We start from the raw sequence: 18,289 nt of genomic DNA on the forward strand, positions 1-18,289 counted from the left end.
TCCCAGTTCTTTCTCTTATCCTGTTTGATTCCGTGTCCCCTCTCTATCTTTTCTTTCCTTCGCCCGCCCTTTCCCCCACCCTGTTTGCTTCCCTCTTCCTGTTCTCTCTTCTTTCCTTCTCCCGTCCTTTCTCTCACCTTGATTCCTTCTCCCCTCTTTCTCTTCATTCCTTCCCCGTCCTTTCTCCCACCCTTTCTACTTCCCTCTCCTCTTTTCCTTCCCCTGTCTTTTCTCCCACTCTGCCTGCTTCCCTCTCCTCCTTTTTTCTAGCCCCCGTCCTTTCTCGCACTCTGCCTGCTTCCCTCTCCTCCTTTTTTCTAGCCCCCGTCCTTTCTCTAACACTGTCTGCTTCCCTCTCCCATTCGCTATCTCTTCTTTCGTTCCCACGTCCTTTCTCACACCTTGTCTGCTTCCCTCTACCCTTCTCTATCTCCTTTCCTTCCCCGTCCTTTCTCCCAACCTGTCTGCTTCGCCCTTCCCCCCTCTATCGCTTCTTTCATTCCCTGTCCGTTCTCCCACCCTGTCTGCTTCCCTTTCCCCCTCTCTATCTCTTATTTCCTTCTCCCATCTTTTCTCCCACCCTATCTGTTTCCCTCTCCCCTTCTCTTTCTCCTTTCCTACCCCATCCTTTCTTCCAACCACTCTGCTTTGCTCTTTCCCTCTCTATCTTTTATTTCCTTCCACCATCTTTTCTCCCACCATGTCTGCTTCCTTCTACCCTTCTCTATCTCCCTTCCTTCTCCTGTCCTTTCTCCCAACGTGTCTGCTTCGCTCTCTCCTCTATCTCTTCTTTCTTTCCCTCGTCCGTTCTCCCACCCTGTCTGCTTCCATTTCCCCTTCTCTATCTCTTCTTTCCTTCCCCTGTCCTTTCTCCCACCCGTTTGCTTCCCTCTACCCTCTTTTTCTCTTCTTTCCTTCGCTCGTGCTTTCTCCCACCTTGTCTGCTTTGATTTCCTCCTTCCTATCTCTTCTTTCCTTGCCCTGTCCTTTCTCCCACCCTGTCTGCTTCACTGACCCCTCTCTATGTCTTCTTTACTTCCGCTTACCATTCTCCCGCCCTGACTGCTTACCTCTTGCCCTCTCTCACTTCTTTCCTTCCCCTGTCCTTTTTCCCACCCTGTCTGATTCCCTATCCTCCCTCTATCAATGCTTTCCTTCCCTGTCGTATCGCGAACCCTGTCTGATTCCCTCTCCTTCTTTCCTTCCCCTGTCCTTTCTCCCAACCTGTCTGCTTCTGTCTCCTCCTTCTGTCCTTCCCCGTCCATTCTCCAACCCTGTCTGCTTCCCACTCACCCTCTTTCTCTTCTTTCCTTCCCTGTTCTTTCTCCCACCCTGTCTGCTTCCCTTTCCCGTTCTCTATCTCCTTTCCTTCCCTATCCTTTCTCCCACCAAGTCTGCTTCCCTCTCCCCCTCGCTCTATCTTCTTTCCCTTCCCCGTCCTTTCTACCACTCTGTCTGCTCCCTCCTCCTCCTTCTTCCCTTCCCCGTTGTTTCTCCCACCGGGTCTGCTTCCCTTTTATCCTGCTTTCCTTCCCCTGTCTTGGCTCCCACCCTGTCTGCTTCCCTCTCCCTCTTCTTACCTTCCCCGAACTTTCTCCCACACTGTCTGCTTCCCTCTCACCTCTCGATCTCTTCTATCCTTCACCCCTCCTTTCTCCCACCCTGTCTGCTTCCCTCTGCCCTCTACCTCTTCCTTCCTTCCCTGTCCTCTCTCCCACCCTGTCTGCTGTCCTCTCCCCCTCTGTATCTCTTTTTCCTTCCACCATTCTTTCTCTCCTGTCTACTCATCTCTTTATCTCTCCTTTCCGTCCCCCGTCCTTTCTCCCACCCTGTCTGCTTCCGTCTCCCCTCTCTATCATGTCTTTCCTTGCCCCGTCCTTTCTCCCAACATGTCTGCTTCTCTTTCTCCCTTCTCTATCTCCTTCCCTTTGCCTGTCTTTTCTCCCACCCTCTCTGCTTCCCTTCTACCGTCAATTCTCCCACCCTGTCTGCGCCCCCTTCTCTATCTCCTTTCCTTCCCCTGTCCTTTCTCCCACGCTGTCCGCTTCCCTCTCCCATTCTCTCACTCTTCTTTCCTTCCCCTGTCCTTTCTCCCACCCTGTCTGCATCCCTCTCCCCCTCTCAATCTCTTCTTCCCTTTCCCTGTCCCTTTTCCCAACCTGTCTGCTTCCCTCTCCCCTCTCTATCTCTTCTTTCCTTCCCCCGTCCTTTCTCCCACCCGGTCTGCTTCCCTCACACCCTCTCTATGTCTTCATTCCATGCCCGTCCATTCTCCCACACTGTGTCCTTCCCTCTCCTTTATCCATCGCTTCTTTCCTGCACCCATCCTTTCTCCCACCCTGTCTGCTTCCCTCTGCCTTCTCTATCTCTTCTTTCCTTCCCCGTCCTTTCGCCGACCCTGTCTGCTGTCCTCTCCCACTCTGTATCTCTTTTTTCCTTCCCCCATTCTTGCTCCCCTGCCTACTTACCTCTCCTCTCTCTATCTCTCCTTTTCTTCCCCCGTCCTTTCTCCCACCCTGTCTGCTTCCCTCTCCCCTCTCTATCACGTCTTTCCTTACCCCGTCCTTTCTCCCACCTTGTCTGCTTCGCCCTCCCCCTCTTTATCTCTTCTTTCCTTCCCCTTCCGTTCTCCCACCCTGTCTGCTTCGCTCGCCCCTCTCTTTCTCTTTGTTCCTTCCCCTGTCATTTCTCCCAACCCAGTCTGCATCGCTCTCCCCCTCTCTAGCTCTTCTTTCCTTCCCGTCCTATCTCCCACCCTGTCTGCTTTCCTCAACCCCTCTCTATCTCTTCTTTCCTTCACTCATCCTTTCTCCCACTGTCTGCTTCTCTCTCCTCTCTCTATCTCTTATTTCCTTCTCCTCCTGTATCCCACCCTTTCTGCTTGACTCACCCCCTCTCTATCTCTTCTTTGCTTCCCCATCCTTTCTCCCACTGTTTCTGCTTCCCTCTCTGTCTCTCCTTGCTCTCTCCCACCCTGTCTGCTTCCCTCTACCTTCTCTATCTCCTTTCCTTCCCCATCCTTTCTTCCACCCTGTCTGCTTCCCTCTCCCCTTCACTATCTCCTTTCCTTCCCCTGTCTTTTCTCCCACTCTTTCTCCTTCCCACTCCCTGTCCCTATCTCTTCTTTCCTTCTCCTGTCCTTTCTCTCACCTGGTTTACTTCCATCTCCCTCTATCTCCTCATTCCTTCCCCGTCCTTCCTCCAACCCTCTCTTGCTTCCCTCCCCCCTCTCTCTTCTTTCCTTCCACTGTTCTTTTTCCCACCCTGTCTGCTTCCCTCTCCCCTTCTCTATCTCCTTTCCTTCCCCAGTCCTTTCTCCCACCCTGTCTGCTTCCTTCTCCCATTCTCTCACTCTTCTTTCCTTCCCCTGTCCTTTCTCCCACCGTGTATGCTTCCCTCTCCCTCTATCAATCTCTTCTTTCCTTACCCCATCCTTTCTCCCACCCTGTCTGCGTCCCTTTCACCCTCTCTATCTCTTCTTTCCGTGCCCATCCATTCACCCCACTGTCAGCTTACCTCTCCCCTCTCTTTCTCTTCTTTCCTTCACCCATCCTTTCTCCCACCATGTCTGCTTCCCTCTCCCCTTTCTATCACTTCTTTCCTTCCCCGTCCTCTCTCCCACCCTGACTGCTGTCCTCTCCTCCACTCTATCTCTTTTTTTCTTCCCCCATTGTTTCTTTCCTGCCTACTCCCCTCTCCCCTCCGTATCCCTCTGTTCCTTCCCCTGTCCTCTCTCACACCCTGTCTGCTTCCGTCTCCCCTCTCTATCAGGTTTTTCCTCCCCCATCCTTTCTACCATCCTGTCTGCATCTCTCTCCCCCTTCACTATCTCCTTTCCTTCCCCTGTCTTTTCTCCCACTCTGTCTGCTTCCTTCTTCCCATCTCTATCTCTTCTTTCCTTCCCCTGTCCTTTCTCCCACCCTGTCTGCTTCCCTCACACACTCTCTATCTCTTGGTTCTGTGCCTGTCCATTCTCCCACACTGTCTACTCCCCTCTGCCCTCTCTATCTCTTGTTTCCTTCCCCGTCCTCTCTCCCGCCCTGTCTGCTGTCCTCTCCTCCTATGTATCTCTTTTTTCCTTCCCCCATTCTTTCTCTCCTGCCTACTACCCTCTCCCCTCTATCTCTCCTTTCCTTCCCCCGTCCTTTCTCTCACCCTGTCTGCTTCCCTCTGCCCTCTCTATCACGTTGTTCCTTCCCCCGTCCTTTCTCCCACCCTGTCTGCTTTGCTCGCACCCTTCTCTATCGCCTTTCCTTCCTCTGTCTTTTCTAACACTCTGTCTTTTTCCTTCTCCCCGTCTCTATCTCTTCTTTCCTTCCCCCGTACTTTCTCCCACCCTGTCTGATTCCCTCTTCCTCTCTCTTCTTTCCTTCCAATGCCCTTTCTCCCACCCTGGCTGCTTCCCTCTCCCCTTCTCTATCTCCTTTCCTTCCTCTGTCCTTTTTCCAACCCTCTCTACTTCCCTCTCCCATTCTCTCACTCTTCTTTCCTTCCCCTGTCCTTTCTCCCACCCTGTCTGCTTCCCTCTCCACTCTCAATCTCTTATTTCTTTTCCCTGTCCTTTTTCCAACCTGTCTGCTTCCCTATCCACTCTCTATCTCTTCTTTCCTTCCCCCATCCTTTCTCCCACCCTGTCTGCTCCCCTCAGACCCTCTCTATCTCTTTGTTCCGTGCCCGTCCATTCTCCCACACTGTCTGCTTCCCTCTCCCTTCTCTATCACGCCTTTCCTCCCCCCGTCCTTTCTCCCACACTGTCTGCTTCGCTCTCCCCCTATTTATCTCTTCTTTCCTTCCCCTTCCGTTCTCCCACTCTGCCTGCTTCCCTCTCTATCTCTCCTTTCCTTTCCCGTCCTTTCTCCCACACTGTCTGCTTCCCTCACCCCTCTCTTTCTCTTCGTTGCTTCCCCCGTTCTTTCTCTCAACCCTGTCTGCTTCGCTCTCCCCCTCTCTAACTCTTCTTTCCTTTCCCTGTCCTTTCTCCCACCCTGTCTGCTTGCCTCGCCCCTCCCTTTCTCTTTGTTCCTTCCCCCGCCCTTTCTCCCAACCCAGTCTGCTTCTCTCTCCCCTCTCTATCTCTTCTTTCCTTTCTGTCATATCTCCCACTCATTCTGCTTTACTCGCCCCCTCTCTATCTATTGTTTGCTTCCCCATTCTTTCTCCCACTGTGTCTGCTTCCCTCTACCCTCTCTATCTCTTCTTTCCTTGTCTGCTTCCCTCTCCCCTCTCTATCTCTTCTTTCCTTTCTGTCATATCTCCACCTCTTTCTGCTTTACTCGCCCCCTCTCTATCTATTGTTTGCTTCCCCATTCTTTCTCCCACTGTGTCTGCTTCCCTCTCTATCTCTCCTTCCCTTCCCCCGTCCTTTCTCCCACCCTGTCTGCTTCCCTCTCCATTCTCTATCTCCTTTCCTTCCCCATCCTTTCTTCCACCCTGTTTGCTTCCCTCTCCCCTTCACTATCTCCTTTCCCTCCCCTGTTTTTTCCCCCACTCTGTCTCCTTACCTCTCCCTGTCCCTTTCTCTTCCTTTTTCTCCTGTCCTTTCTCCCACCCTGTATACTTCCATCTCCCGCTATCTCCTCATTCCTTCCCCGTCCTTTCACACGCCCTTTCTGCTTCACTCTCCCCCTCTCTCTTCTTTCCTTCACCTGTGCTTTCTCCCACCCTGTCTGCTTCCCTCTCACATTCTCTCACTCTTCTTTCCTTTTCCTGTCCTTTCTCCCAACCTGTCTGCTTCCCTCTCCCCTCTGTATATCTTCTTTCCTTACCCCGTCCATTCTCCACCCTGTCTGCTTCCCTCACACCACCCTCTATGTCTTTGTTCCGTGCCCATCCAGTCTCCCTACTGTCTGCTTCCCTCTGCCCTCTCTATCTCTTCGTTCCTTCAGCCATCCTTTCTACCACTCTGTCTGCTGTCCTCTCCCCCTCTGTATCTCTTTTTTCCTTCCCCCATTCTTTCTTTCCTGTCTACTACCCTCTCCCCTCTGTATCCCCCCTTTCCTTTCCCTGTCCTCCCTCCAACCCTGTTTGCTTCCCTCTCTCCTCTCTACCAAGTCTTTCCTCCCCATCCTTTCTCCCACCCTGTCTGCTTCTCTCTCCACTTCTCTATTTCCTTTCCTTTCCCTATCTTTTGTCCCACTCTGTCTGCTTCCTTCTCCCGTCTCCATCTCTTCTTTCCTTACCCTGTCTTTTCTCCCACCCTGTCTGCTTCCCTCTCCCTCTCTCTATCGCTTCATTCCTTCCCCGCCCTTTCCCCCACCCTCTCTGCTTCCCTCCCCCCTCTCTCTTCTTTCCTTCCACGTCCTTTTTCCCACCCTGTCTGCTTCCCTCTCCCCTTCTCTATCCCCTTTCCTTCCCCTGTCCTTTCACCCACCCTGTCTGCTTCCCTCTCCCATTCTCTCACTATTCTTTCCTTCCCCTGTCCTTTCTCCCAACCTGTCGGCTTCCCTCTCCCCCTCTTCTTTCCTTTCTCTGTCCTTTCTCCCACCCTATCTGCTTCCCTCACACCCTCTCTATCTTTGTTCCGTGCCCATCCATTCTCCCACACTGTCTGCTTCCCTCTCACCTCTCTATCTCTTCTTTCCCTCACCCATCCTTTCTCCCACCCTGTCTGCTTCCCTCTGCCCTCTCTATCTCTTCTTTCCTTCTCCCATCCTTTCTCCCACCCTGTCTGCTTCGCTCTCCTGACTCGCTATCTCTTCGTTCTGTGCCCATCCATTCTCCCACACTGCCTGCTTCCCTCACCCCTCTCTATCTCTTCTTTCCCTCACCCATCCTTTCTCCCACACTGTCTGCTTCCCTCTGCCCTCTCTATCTCTTCTTTCCTTCCCCGTCCTTTCTCCCACCCTGTCTGCTGTCCTCTCCCCCTCTGTATATCTTTTTTCCTCCCCCCATTCTTTCTCTCATGCCTACTACCCTCTCCCCTCTGTATCACTCCTTTCCTTCCCCGTCCTTTCTCCCACCCTCTTTGCTTCCCTAACCCCTCTCTATCATGTCTTTCCTTCCCCGACCTTTCTCCCACCCTGTCTGCTTCGCTCACACACTTCCCTATCTCCTTTCCTTCCTCTGTCTTTTCTCCCACTCTGTCTGCTTCCTTCTCCCCATCTCTATCTTTGTTCCGTGCCCATCCATTCTCCCACACTGTCTGCTTCCCTCTCACCTCTCTATCTCTTCTTTCCCTCACCCATCCTTTCTCCCACACTTTCTGCTTCCCTCTGCCCTCTCTATCTCTTCTTTCCTTCTCCCATCCTTTCTCCCACCCTGTCTGCTTCGCTCTCCTGACTCGCTATCTCTTCGTTCTGTGCCCATCCATTCTCCCACACTGCCTGCTTCCCTCACCCCTCTCTATCTCTTCTTTCCCTCACCCATCCTTTCTCCCACACTGTCTGCTTCCCTCTGCCCTCTCTATCTCTTCTTTCCTTCCCCGTCCTTTCTCCCACCCTGTCTGCTGTCCTCTCCCCCTCTGTATCTCTTTTTTCCTCTCGCCATTCTTTCTCTCATGCCTACTACCCTCTCCCCTCTGTATCACTCCTTTCCTTCCCCGTCCTTTCTCCCACCCTCTTTGCTTCCCTCTCCCATCTCTATCATGTCTTTCCTTCCCCGACCTTTCTCCCACCCTGTCTGCTTTGCTCACACACTTCCCTATCTCCTTTCCTTCCTCTGTCTTTTCTCCCACTCTGTCTGCTTCCTTCTCCCCATCTCTATCTCTTCTTTCCTTCCCCTGTCCTTTCTCCCACCCTGTCTGCTTTCCTCTCCCTCTCTCCATTCTTTCCTTCCACCGTCCTTTCTCCCACTTTGTCTGCTTCCCTCTCCCCGTTTCTATCTCCTTTCCTTCCCCTGTCCTTTCTCCCACCCTGTCTGCTTCCCTCTCCCATTCTCTCACTCTTCTTTCCTTCCCCTGTCCTTTCTCCCACCCTGGCTGCTTCCCTCTCCCTTCTCAATCTCTTCTTTCTCTTCCCTGTCCTTTTTCCCAACCTGTCTGCTTTCCTCTCCCCTCTCGATCTCTTCTTTCCTTCCCCCATCCTTTCTCCCACCCTGTCTGCTTCCCTCAGACCCTCTCTATCTCTTCGTTACATGCCCGTCCATTCTCCCACGCGGTCTGCTTCCGTCTCCCCTTTCTATCACGCCTTTTCTCCCCCCGTTCTTTCTCCCAACCCTGTCTGCTTCGCTCTCCCCCTCTCTATCTCTTCTTTCCTTCCCCATCCTATCTCCCACCCTGTCTGCTTACCTCACCCCCTCTCTATGTCTTCTTACCTTCCCCTGTCCTTTCTCCCACCCTGTCTGCTTGCCTCGCCCCTCCCTTTCTCTTTGTTCCTTCCCCCGCCCTTTCTCCCAACCCAGTCTGCATCGCGTTCCCCCTCTTTAGCTCTTCTTTCCTTCCTGTCCTATCTCCCACTCTGTCTGCTTCTCTCTCCCCTCTCTATCTCTTCTTTCCTTTCTGTCATATCTCCCACTCTTTCTGCTTTACTCGCCCCCCTATTGTTTGCTTCCCCATTCTTTCTCCCACTGTGTCTGCTTCCCTCTCTATCTCTCCTTCCCTTCCCCCGTCCTTTCTCCCACCCTGTCTGCTTCCCTCTCCATTCTCTATCTCCTTTCCTTCCCCATCCTTTCTTCCACCCTGTTTGCTTCCCTCTCCCCTTCACTATCTCCTTTCCCTCCCCTGTTTTTTCTCCCACTCTGTCTCCTTACCTCTCCCTGTCCCTTTCTCTTCCTTCTTCTCCTGTCCTTTCTCCCACCCTGTATACTTCCATCTCCCGCTATCTCCTCATTCCTTCCCCGTCCTTTCACACGCCCTTTCTGCTTCTCTCTCCCCCTCTCTCTTCTTTCCTTCACCTGCCATTTCTCCCACCCTGTCTGCTTCCCTCTCACATTCTCTCACACTTCTTTCCTTTTCCTGTCCTTTCTCCCAACCTGTCTGCTTCCCTCTCCCCTCTGTATATCTTCTTTCCTTACCCCGTCCATTATCCACCCTGTCTGCTTCCCTCACACCCCCCTCTATGTCTTTGTTCCGTGCCCATCCATTCTCCCTACTGTCTGCTTCCCTCTGCCCTCTCTATCTCTTCGTTCCTTCAGCCATCCTTTCTACCACCCTGTCTGCTGTCCTCTCCCCCTCTGTATCTCTTTTTTCCTTCCCCCATTCTTTTTTTCCTGTCTACTACCCTCTCCCCTCCGTATCTCTCCCTTCCTTTCCCTGTCCTCCCTCCAACCCTGTTTGCTTCCCTCTCTCCTCTCTATCAAGTCTTTCCTCCCCATCCTTTCTCCCACCCTGTCTGCTTCTCTCTCCCCTTCTCTATTTCCCTTCCTTTCTCTATCTTTTGTCCCACTCTGTCTGCTTCCTTCTCCCCGTCTCCATCTCTTCTTTCCTTACCCTGACTTTTCTCCCACCCTGTCTGCTTCCCTCTCCCTCTCTCTATTGCTTCATTCCTTCCCCGCCCTTTCTCCCACCCTCTCTGCTTCCCTCCCCCTCTCTCTTCTTTCCTTCCACGTCCTTTTTCCCACCCTGTCTGCTTCCCTCTCCCCTTCTCTATCTTCTTTCCTTCCCCTGTCCATTCACCCACCCTGTCTGCTTCCCTCTCCCATTCTCTCACTATTCTTTCCTTCCCCTGTCCTTTCTCCCAACCTGTCGGCTTCCCTCTCCCCCTCTTCTTTCCTTTCCCTGTCCTTTCTTCCACCCTGTCTTCTTCCCTCACACCCTCTCTATCTTTGTTCCGTGCCCATCCATTCTCCCACACTGTCTGCTTCCCTCTCACCTCTCTATCTCTTCTTTCCCTCACCCATCCTTTCTCCCACCCTGTCTGCTTCCCTCTGCCCTCTCTATCTCTTCTTTCCTTCTCCCATCCTTTCTCCCACCCTGTCTGCTTCGCTCTCCTGACTCGCTATCTCTTCGTTCTGTGCCCATCCATTCTCCCACACTGCCTGCTTCCCTCTCACCTCTCTATCTCTTCTTTCCCTCACCCATCCTTTCTCCCACACTTTCTGCTTCCCTCTGCCCTCTCTATCTCTTCTTTCCTTCTCCCATCCTTTCTCCCACCCTGTCTGCTTCGCTCTCCTGACTCGCTATCTCTTCGTTCTGTGCCCATCCATTCTCCCACACTGCCTGCTTCCCTCACCCCTCTCTATCTCTTCTTTCCCTCACCCATCCTTTCTCCAACACTGTCTGCTTCCCTCTGCCCTCTCTATCTCTTCTTTCCTTCCCCGTCCTTTCTCCCACCCTGTCTGCTGTCCTCTCCCCCTCTGTATCTCTTTTTTCCTCTCCCCATTCTTTCTCTCATGCCTACTACCCTCTCCCCTCTGTATCACTCCTTTCCTTCCCCGTCCTTTCTCCCACCCTCTTTGCTTCCCTCTCCCATCTCTATCATGTCTTTCCTTCCCCGACCTTTCTCCCACCCTGTCTGCTTTGCTCACACACTTCCCTATCTCCTTTCCTTCCTCTGTCTTTTCTCCCACTCTGTCTGCTTCCTTCTCCCCATCTCTACCTCTTCTTTCCTTCCCCTGTCCTTTCTCCCACCCTGGCTGCTTCCCTCTCCCTTCTCAATCTCTTCTTTCTCTTCCCTGTCCTTTTTCCCCACCTGTCTGCTTTCCTCTCCCCTCTCTATCTCTTCTTTCCTTCCCCCATCCTTTCTTCCACCCTGTCTGCTTCCCTCAGACCCTCTCTATCTCTTCGTTCCATGCCCGTCCATTCTCCCACGCGGTCTGCTTCCGTCTCCCCTTTCTATCACGCCTTTTCTCCCCCCGTTCTTTCTCCCAACCCTGTCTGCTTCGCTCTCCCCCTCTCTATCTCTTCTTTCCTTCCCCATCCTATCTCCCACCCTGTCTACTTACCTCACCCCCTCTCTATGTCTTCTTACCTTCCCCTGTCCTTTCTCCCACCCTGTCTGCTTGCCTCGCCCCTCCCTTTCTCGTTGTTCCTTCCCCCGCCCTTTCTCCCAACCCAGTCTGCATCGCGTTCCCCCTCTTTAGCTCTTCTTTCCTTCCTGTCCTATCTCCCACTCTGTCTGCTTCTCTCTCCCCTCTCTATCTCTTCTTTCCTTTCTGTCATATCTCCCACTCTTTCTGCTTTACTCGCCCCCCTATTGTTTGCTTCCCCATTCTTTCTCCCACTGTGTCTGCTTCCCTCTCTATCTCTCCTTCCCTTCCCCCGTCCTTTCTCCCACCCTGTCTGCTTCCCTCTCCATTCTCTATCTCCTTTCCTTCCCCATCCTTTCTTCCACCCTGTTTGCTTCCCTCTCCCCTTCACTATCTCCTTTCCCTCCCCTGTTTTTTCTCCCACTCTGTCTCCTTACCTCTCCCTGTCCCTTTCTCTTCCTTCTTCTCCTGTCCTTTCTCCCACCCTGTATACTTCCATCTCCCGCTATCTTCTCATTCCTTCCCCGCCCTTTCACACGCCCTTTCTGCTTCCCTCTCCCCCTCTCTCTTCTTTCCTTCACCTGTCATTTCTCCCACCCTGTCTGCTTCCCTCTCACATTCTCTCACATTTCTTTCCTTTTCCTGTCCTTTCTCCCAACCTGTCTGCTTCCCTCTCCCCTCTGTATATCTTCTTTCCTTACCCCGTCCATTCTCCACCCTGTCTGCTTCCCTCACACCCCCCTCTATGTCTTTGTTCCGTGCCCATCCATTCTCCCTACTGTCTGCTTCCCTCTGCCCTCTCTATCTCTTCGTTCCTTCAGCCATCCTTTCTACCACCCTGTCTGCTGTCCTCTCCCCCTCTGTATCTCTTTTTTCCTTCCCCCATTCTTTTTTTCCTGTCTACTACCCTCTCCCCTCCGTATCTCTCCCTTCCTTTCCCTGTCCTCCCTCCAACCCTGTTTGCTTCCCTCTCTCCTCTCTATCAAGTCTTTCCTCCCCATCCTTTCTCCCACCCTGTCTGCTTCTCTCTCCCCTTCTCTATTTCCCTTCCTTTCCCTATCTTTTGTCCCACTCTGTCTGCTTCCTTCTCCCCGTCTCCATCTCTTCTTTCCTTACCCTGACTTTTCTTCCACCCTGTCTGCTTCCCTCTCCCTCTCTCTATCGCTTCATTCCTTCCCCGCCCTTTCTCCCACCCTCTCTGCTTCCCTCCCCCCTCTCTCTTCTTTCCTTCCACGTCCTTTTTCCCACCCTGTCTGCTTCCCTCTCCCCTTCTCTATCTTCTTTCCTTCCCCTGTCCTTTCACCCACCCTGTCTGCTTCCCTCTCCCATTCTCTCACTATTCTTTCCTTCCCCTGTCCTTTCTCCCAACCTGTCGGCTTCCCTCTCCCCCTCTTCTTTCCTTTCCCTGTCCTTTCTCCCACCCTGTCTTCTTCCCTCACACCCTCTCTATCTTTGTTCCGTGCCCATCCATTCTCCCACACTGTCTGCTTCCCTCTCACCTCTCTATCTCTTCTTTCCCTCACCCATCCTTTCTCCCACCATGTCTGCTTCCCTCTGCCCTCTCTATCTCTTCTTTCCTTCTCCCATCCTTTCTCCCACCCTGTCTGCTTCGCTCTCCTGACTCGCTATCTCTTCGTTCTGTGCCCATCCATTCTCCCACACTGCCTGCTTCCCTCACCCCTCTCTATCTCTTCTTTCCCTCACCCATCCTTTCTCCCACACTGTCTGCTTCCCTCTTCCCTCTCTATCTCTTCTTTCCTTCCCCGTCCTTTCTCCCACCCTGTCTGCTGTCCTCTCCCCCCTGTATCTCTTTTTTCATCCCCCCATTCTTTCTCTCATGCCTACTACCCTCTCCCCTCTGTATCACTCCTTTCCTTCCCCGTCCTTTCTCCCACCCTCTTTGCTTCCCTCACCCATCTCTATCATGTCTTTCCTTCCCCGACCTTTCTCCCACCCTGTCTGCTTTGCTCACACACTTCCCTATCTCCTTTCCTTCCTCTGTCTTTTCTCCCACTCTGTCTGCTTCCTTCTCCCCATCTCTATCTCTTCTTTCCTTCCCCTGTCCTTTCTCCCACCCTGTCTGCTTCCCTCTCCCTCTCTCCATTCTTTCCTTCCTTCGTCCTTTCTCCCACCTTGTCTGCTTCCCTCTCCCCTTTTCTATCTCCTTTCCTTCCCCTGTCCTTTCTCCCACCCTGTCTGCTTCCCTCTCCCATTCTCTCACTCTTCTTTCCTTCCCTTGTCCTTTCTCCCACCCTGGCTGCTTCCCTCTCCCTTCTCAATCTCTTCTTTCTTTTCCCTATCCTTTTTCCCAACCTGTCTGCTTTCCACTCCCCTCTCTATCTCTTCTTTCCTTCCCCCATCCTTTCTCCCACCCTGTCTGCTTCCCTCAGGCCCTCTCTATCTCTCCGTTCCATGCCCGTCCATTCTCCCACGCGGTCTGCTTCCGTCTCCCCTTTCTATCACACCTTTCCTCCCCCCGTCCTTTCTCCCACACTGTCTGCTTCACTCTCCCCCTCTCTATCTCTTCTTTCCTTCCCCTTCCATTCTCCCTCTCTGTCTGCTTCCCTCTCTATCTCTCCTTTTCTTTCCCCGTCCTTTCTCTCACCCTATCTGCTTCCCTCACCCGTCTCTTTCTCTTCGTTCCTTCCCCCATCCTTTCTCCTTCCCTGTCTGCTTCCCTCTCCCCTTTCTAGCTCTTCTTTCCTTCCCCTGTGTTTTCTCCCACCCTGTCTGCTTCGCTCTATCCCTCTCCATCTCTTCTTTCCTTCCCTGTCCTTTCTCCCACCCTGTCTGTTCCCCTTTCCCGTTCTCTATGGCCTTCCCTTTCCCCTTCTCTATCTCCTTTCTTCGCCTCCTTTCTCCCACTCTCTCTGCTTCCCTCTCCCTCTCTCGCTCTCTGCTTTCCTTCCCCTGTCCTTTCTCCCACCATGTCTGCTTCCCTCTCCCCTTCTCTATCTCCTTTCCTCCCCTTGTCCTTTCTCCCACTGTCTGCTTCCCTCTCCCCTCTCTATCACTACTTTCCTTCCCCTGTCATTTGTCCCAACCTGTCTGCTTCCCTCTCCCCTCTCTATCACTACTTTCCTTCCCCTGTCATTTGTCCCAACCTGTCTGCTTCCCTCTCCCTCTCAATCTCTTCTTTCCTTCCCCTGTCCTTTCTCCCAACCTGTCTGGTTCCCTCTCCCCCCTCTATCTCTTCTTTCCTTTCCTCTTCCTCACTTTCACCCTGTCTGCTTCGCTCACATCCTATCTATCTCTTTTTTCCTTCCGCTGTCCTTTCTCCCACCCTGTCTGCTTCCCTCTCCTTCTCCCTCTTCTTTCCTTCCACCGTCCTTTCTGATCCTGTCTATCTTCTCTCCTTCACTGTCCTTTCTCCCTCCCTGTCTGTTCCCCTTTCCCGTTCTCCATCGCCTTTCCTTTCCCATCCTTTCTCCTACCCTGTTTTCTTCCCTTTCCCCTTCTCTATCTCCTTTCTTCCCCTCCTTTCTCCCACTCTCTCTGCTTCCCTCTCCCTCTCTCGCTCTCTGCTTTCCTTCCCCTGTCCTATCTCCCACCATGTCTGCTTCCCTCTCCCCTTCTCTATCTCCTTTCCTCCCCTTGTCCTTTCTCCCACTGTCTGCTTCCCTCTCCCCTCTCTATCACTACTTTCCTTCCCCTGTCATTTGTCCCAACCTGTCTGCTTCCCTCTCCCCTCTCAATCTCTTCTTTCTTTCCCCTGTCCTTTCTCCCAACCTGTCTGGTTCCCTCTCCCCTCTCTATCTCTTCTTTCCTTTCCTCTTCCTCACTTTCACCCTGTCTGCTTCCCTCACATCCTCTCTATCTCTTCTTTCCTTCCGCTGTCCTTTCTCCCACCCTGTCTGCTTCCCTCTCCCTCTCTCTCTTCTTTCCTTCCACCGTCCTTTCTCCCACCCTGTCTGCTTTCCTCTCCCCTTCTCTATCTCCTTTCCTTCCCCTGTCCTTGCTCCCACCCTGTCTGCTCCCCTCTCCCATTCTCTCACTCTTCTTTCCTTCCCGTGTCCTTTCTCCCACCCTGTCGGCTCCCTCTCCCCTCTCAATCTCTTCTTTCTTTTCCCTGTCCTTTTTCCCAACCTGTCTGCTTCCCTCTCCCCTCTCTATCTCTTCTTTCCTTCCCCCATCCTTTTTCCCACCCTGTCTGCTTCCCTCACACCCTCTCTATCTCTTCGTTCCATGCCCGTCCATTCTCCCACACTGTCTGCTTCCCTCTCGCCTCTCTGTCACGTCTTTCCTTCCCCCGTCCTTTCTCCCACCCTGTCTGCTTCGCTCTCTCCCTCTCTATGTCTTCTTTCCATCCCCTTCCGTTCTCCTACTCTGTCTGCTTCCCTCTCTATCTCTCCTTTCCTTTCCCCGTCCTTTCTCCCACCCTGTTTTCTTCCCTTTCCCCTTCTCTATCTCCTTTCTTCCCCTCCTTTCTCCCACGCTCTCTGCTTCCCTCTCCCTCTCTCGCTCTCTGCTTTCCTTCCCCTGTCCTTTCTCCCACCATGTCTGCTTCCCTCTCCTCTTCTCTATCTCCTTTCCTCCCATTTTCCTTTCTCCCACTGCCTGCTTCCCTCTCCCCTCTCAATCTCTTCTTTCCTTCCCCTGTCCTTTCTCCCAACCTGTCTGCTTCCCTCTCCCCTCTCTATCTCTCCTTTCCTTTCCTTGTCCTCACTTTCACCCTGTCTGCTTCCCTCACACTCTCTCTATCTCTTCTTTACTTCCCAGTTCTTTCTCTTATCCTGTTTGATTCCGTCTCCCCTCTCTATCTTTTCTTCCCTAAGCCCGCCCTTTCCCCCACCCTGTTTGCTTCCCTCTTCCCGCTCTCTCTTCTTTCCTTCTCCCGTCCTTTCTCTCACCCCGATTCCCTCTCCCCTCTTTCTCTTCTTTCCTTCCCCGTCCTTTCTCCCACCCTTTCTACTTCCCTCTCCTGCTTTCCTTCCCCTGTCTTTTCTCCCACTCTGCCTGCTTCCCTCTCCTCCTTTTTTCTAGCCCCCGTCCTTTCTCCCACTCTGCCTGCTTCCCTCTCCTCCTTTTTTCTAGCCCCCGTCCTTTCTCTCACACTGTCTGTTTCCCTCTCCAGTCCTTTTCCCCACATTGTCTGATTCCCCTCTGCCACTCCCTATACCTTCTTTCCTTGCCCCGCCCTTTCTCCCACCCTGTCTGATTCCCTCTCCTCCCCTGTCCTTTCTCCGACGCTCTCTGCTTCCCTCTCCCGCTCTCTGCTTTCCTTCCCCCGTCCTTTCTCCCACCCTGTCTGCTTTCCTCTTCTCCTTTGCTTCCTTCCTTTTCTCCCACCCTGTCTAATTCACCTCTTGCCTCCTTTGCCTCTCCCCCTTTCTGTTATTGTCTCTGTTTCATCTCTGCCCCGTCTTTCTCATGTCTCCCTTTGCTCGTCCCCCTGTCGCCCTTGTCATCACGCCCTCTCTCCCACCGTCCCTCCCTCTTGTGCTCTTCGGCTGCCCTTCCCCAGCTCATTTCCATCTGCCTTCTTTTCGTGCCCCGTCCCCTCGAGTCTTCCGCCTTTCTCTCCCTCCATTCCTATCTATCTCACTCTGTGTGTCTTTCCCAGTTATTCCCTCCCCTCCTCTGCCTCTCTCCCTCGCTATCGAGCTCGTGCGTGTGTGCCCGGCCCTCATTTCTCTGCCCCTTCTCTCTTCACTGCTTGTGATTTATAAATGGATGCCTTTGCAGTCAGGGGTAGGCCTGCCTGACCTGCATACCAATGGGCCTCTGTGGCAGGAGCAGGGGAGGGAGAGCAGGCAGTCCAGATGCAGGCGCTCTTGGGGGCAAATGGGAAGGGACTGCTGAGGGGACAGAGGGACAGGTGAGAAACACGGGCTACTGACATAGGCCGGGCCCGAGACAGCAGCCCAGGGCACACGGACAGGAGAGGGGCACGGGTCCCGGAGACTGGTGAGAGAGACCACAACAGGGCAGGGGATACATGGAACATGCTGGTTGGCGGACAGGTCAGAGACACCCGCTCTGGGACGGGGGGGGGAATCGGTGGGGGGGGGGGGTGCGGGCGGGTGTTGAGGCACACCGGAGTGACACCAGCTTAGGGGAAAGGGGGTTAGGAGAGAACCAAGACTAGGAGGAGAATTCGACTCAGAGGGCAAGCAGCTGTGGGGACGCGAGACGGACGATGGACTAGACATTAATCAGGTAATACTGGGGGAGGGGGGGCGCGGGGGTAATTGATGCAATTGCAGCATGTATCTTCTTGAGACGCTAAGGTTTAACACAAATCATCTCTCGAGTCTCTTGCTCCCAGTGGAGTGAAGGTAAGGGCACTTCTGTAAACTCCACCCACAGCCCTCTGCTGCCCCCTTCCCCCTCTTTCTCCGCCCTCCCCCCTGCCGAGGAACCATCTACAGGCCATTGTCCAGGCCTTCTGTGGCGTGGCACCGGAGGCAGGGCCATCATGTAGGTTCAGCACTTCCCACAGTCACTTCTATGCCTGACTTTTAACTGCTTCTACCAGAGTTGCATAGGTTTTAGCCGCTAGAAATGCATTACGGGTCCTCCAGGCTTGAGCTGGCTTTTAAAATCCATAGAATGCTAAGAATGTTATGCCCCTTTCAGTAGGTCTTCTCAAACGGGGTTTATTTGTGCGCTAATGGTTTTGTTCGTTTTGCACCTACTACAGACTTTTTAATTATCCACTTCCTGTAATGTGATTGGTCAAAAGACATGCGGCATCCCATCCTGTGGTCCAATCAACAGCTGAAACGGCTTCCGGTGTCCCTTCTGCGACCCCTTTGATTTTGGTGAAAGGAAGCCATTGGGGATGCCCAATTCTTGAGTCATGAGTAGACATGATCATGGCAGTTAAGAAAGATTGACTTAGGGGTTAGGGAGTGTAAGAGATTTTAAGTCCCAATCTGTTACTAGTGTGATATCCCTGTGCGTGTCCCATTTCTCTATCAATAGATTGTTCATAGATTCACATGCTTGAATATTTCCTAGTTGTAAGGCTGGGCATGGTCAGTGCATGTAATTGTCACATCGGTATCACAGAATGACTGAAACAGAGATAGGATTATCACTTACAGCCCAGCCACCTCCGTTTGGTCCTTTTCTCATTGATCCCCAAGAGGGACCGGCTTCGGCTCCTCTGGCATGATGTCCTGTATGTTCACAGTGTTCACTGACTGTTTTGCTGATTCGTTACAGTTGAGTCATAATTGAAAGAATCATCAACAATCCCAATACTAATGTGCTCCGGGAGAGACTCTAAGCTCCTCAAGTCTGGGCATAACATGTACCCTGTTTGCCTCATGCAATGCCCCATGCACAACAAGTTGTGAGGGCCCCACTGTTTTTTTCCATTTCAGGGGGTGCATTCCTGCTTTACTCTCAGGGATGAGCCTACTAGTGACACTCATTCAAAATACAGTGCAGAGTCTTGCAGCCAAGCATCGCTGCTATGTGAAGAGGATATGTGAAATTG

The 18,289-nt window shown here is 52.9% G+C and overlaps 1 protein-coding gene across 4 annotated transcripts in view; it reads left to right on the plus strand.

The window, feature by feature from the left end:
* CDH24 (cadherin 24) overlaps window positions 1–18,289 on the plus strand; it is a 1,353,690-nt gene that overhangs the window by 545,640 nt on the left and 789,761 nt on the right. The window contains exon 1 of one of the 4 annotated variants that reach the window (XM_069633834.1): window positions 16,907–17,001. The exons of the other annotated variants lie outside the window; for them this stretch is intronic. The gene's annotated coding sequence lies outside the window, so the exon portion shown is untranslated. Of the gene's footprint in view, window positions 1–16,906; window positions 17,002–18,289 lie in introns of those variants that run through there. 4 annotated transcript variants of the gene reach the window in all.

Source organism: Ambystoma mexicanum, chromosome 13 (genome assembly GCF_040938575.1).
Source record: "Ambystoma mexicanum isolate Mex_15411 chromosome 13, UKY_AmexF1_1, whole genome shotgun sequence".
In the NCBI taxonomy this organism is placed as follows: domain Eukaryota; kingdom Metazoa; phylum Chordata; class Amphibia; order Caudata; family Ambystomatidae; genus Ambystoma; species Ambystoma mexicanum.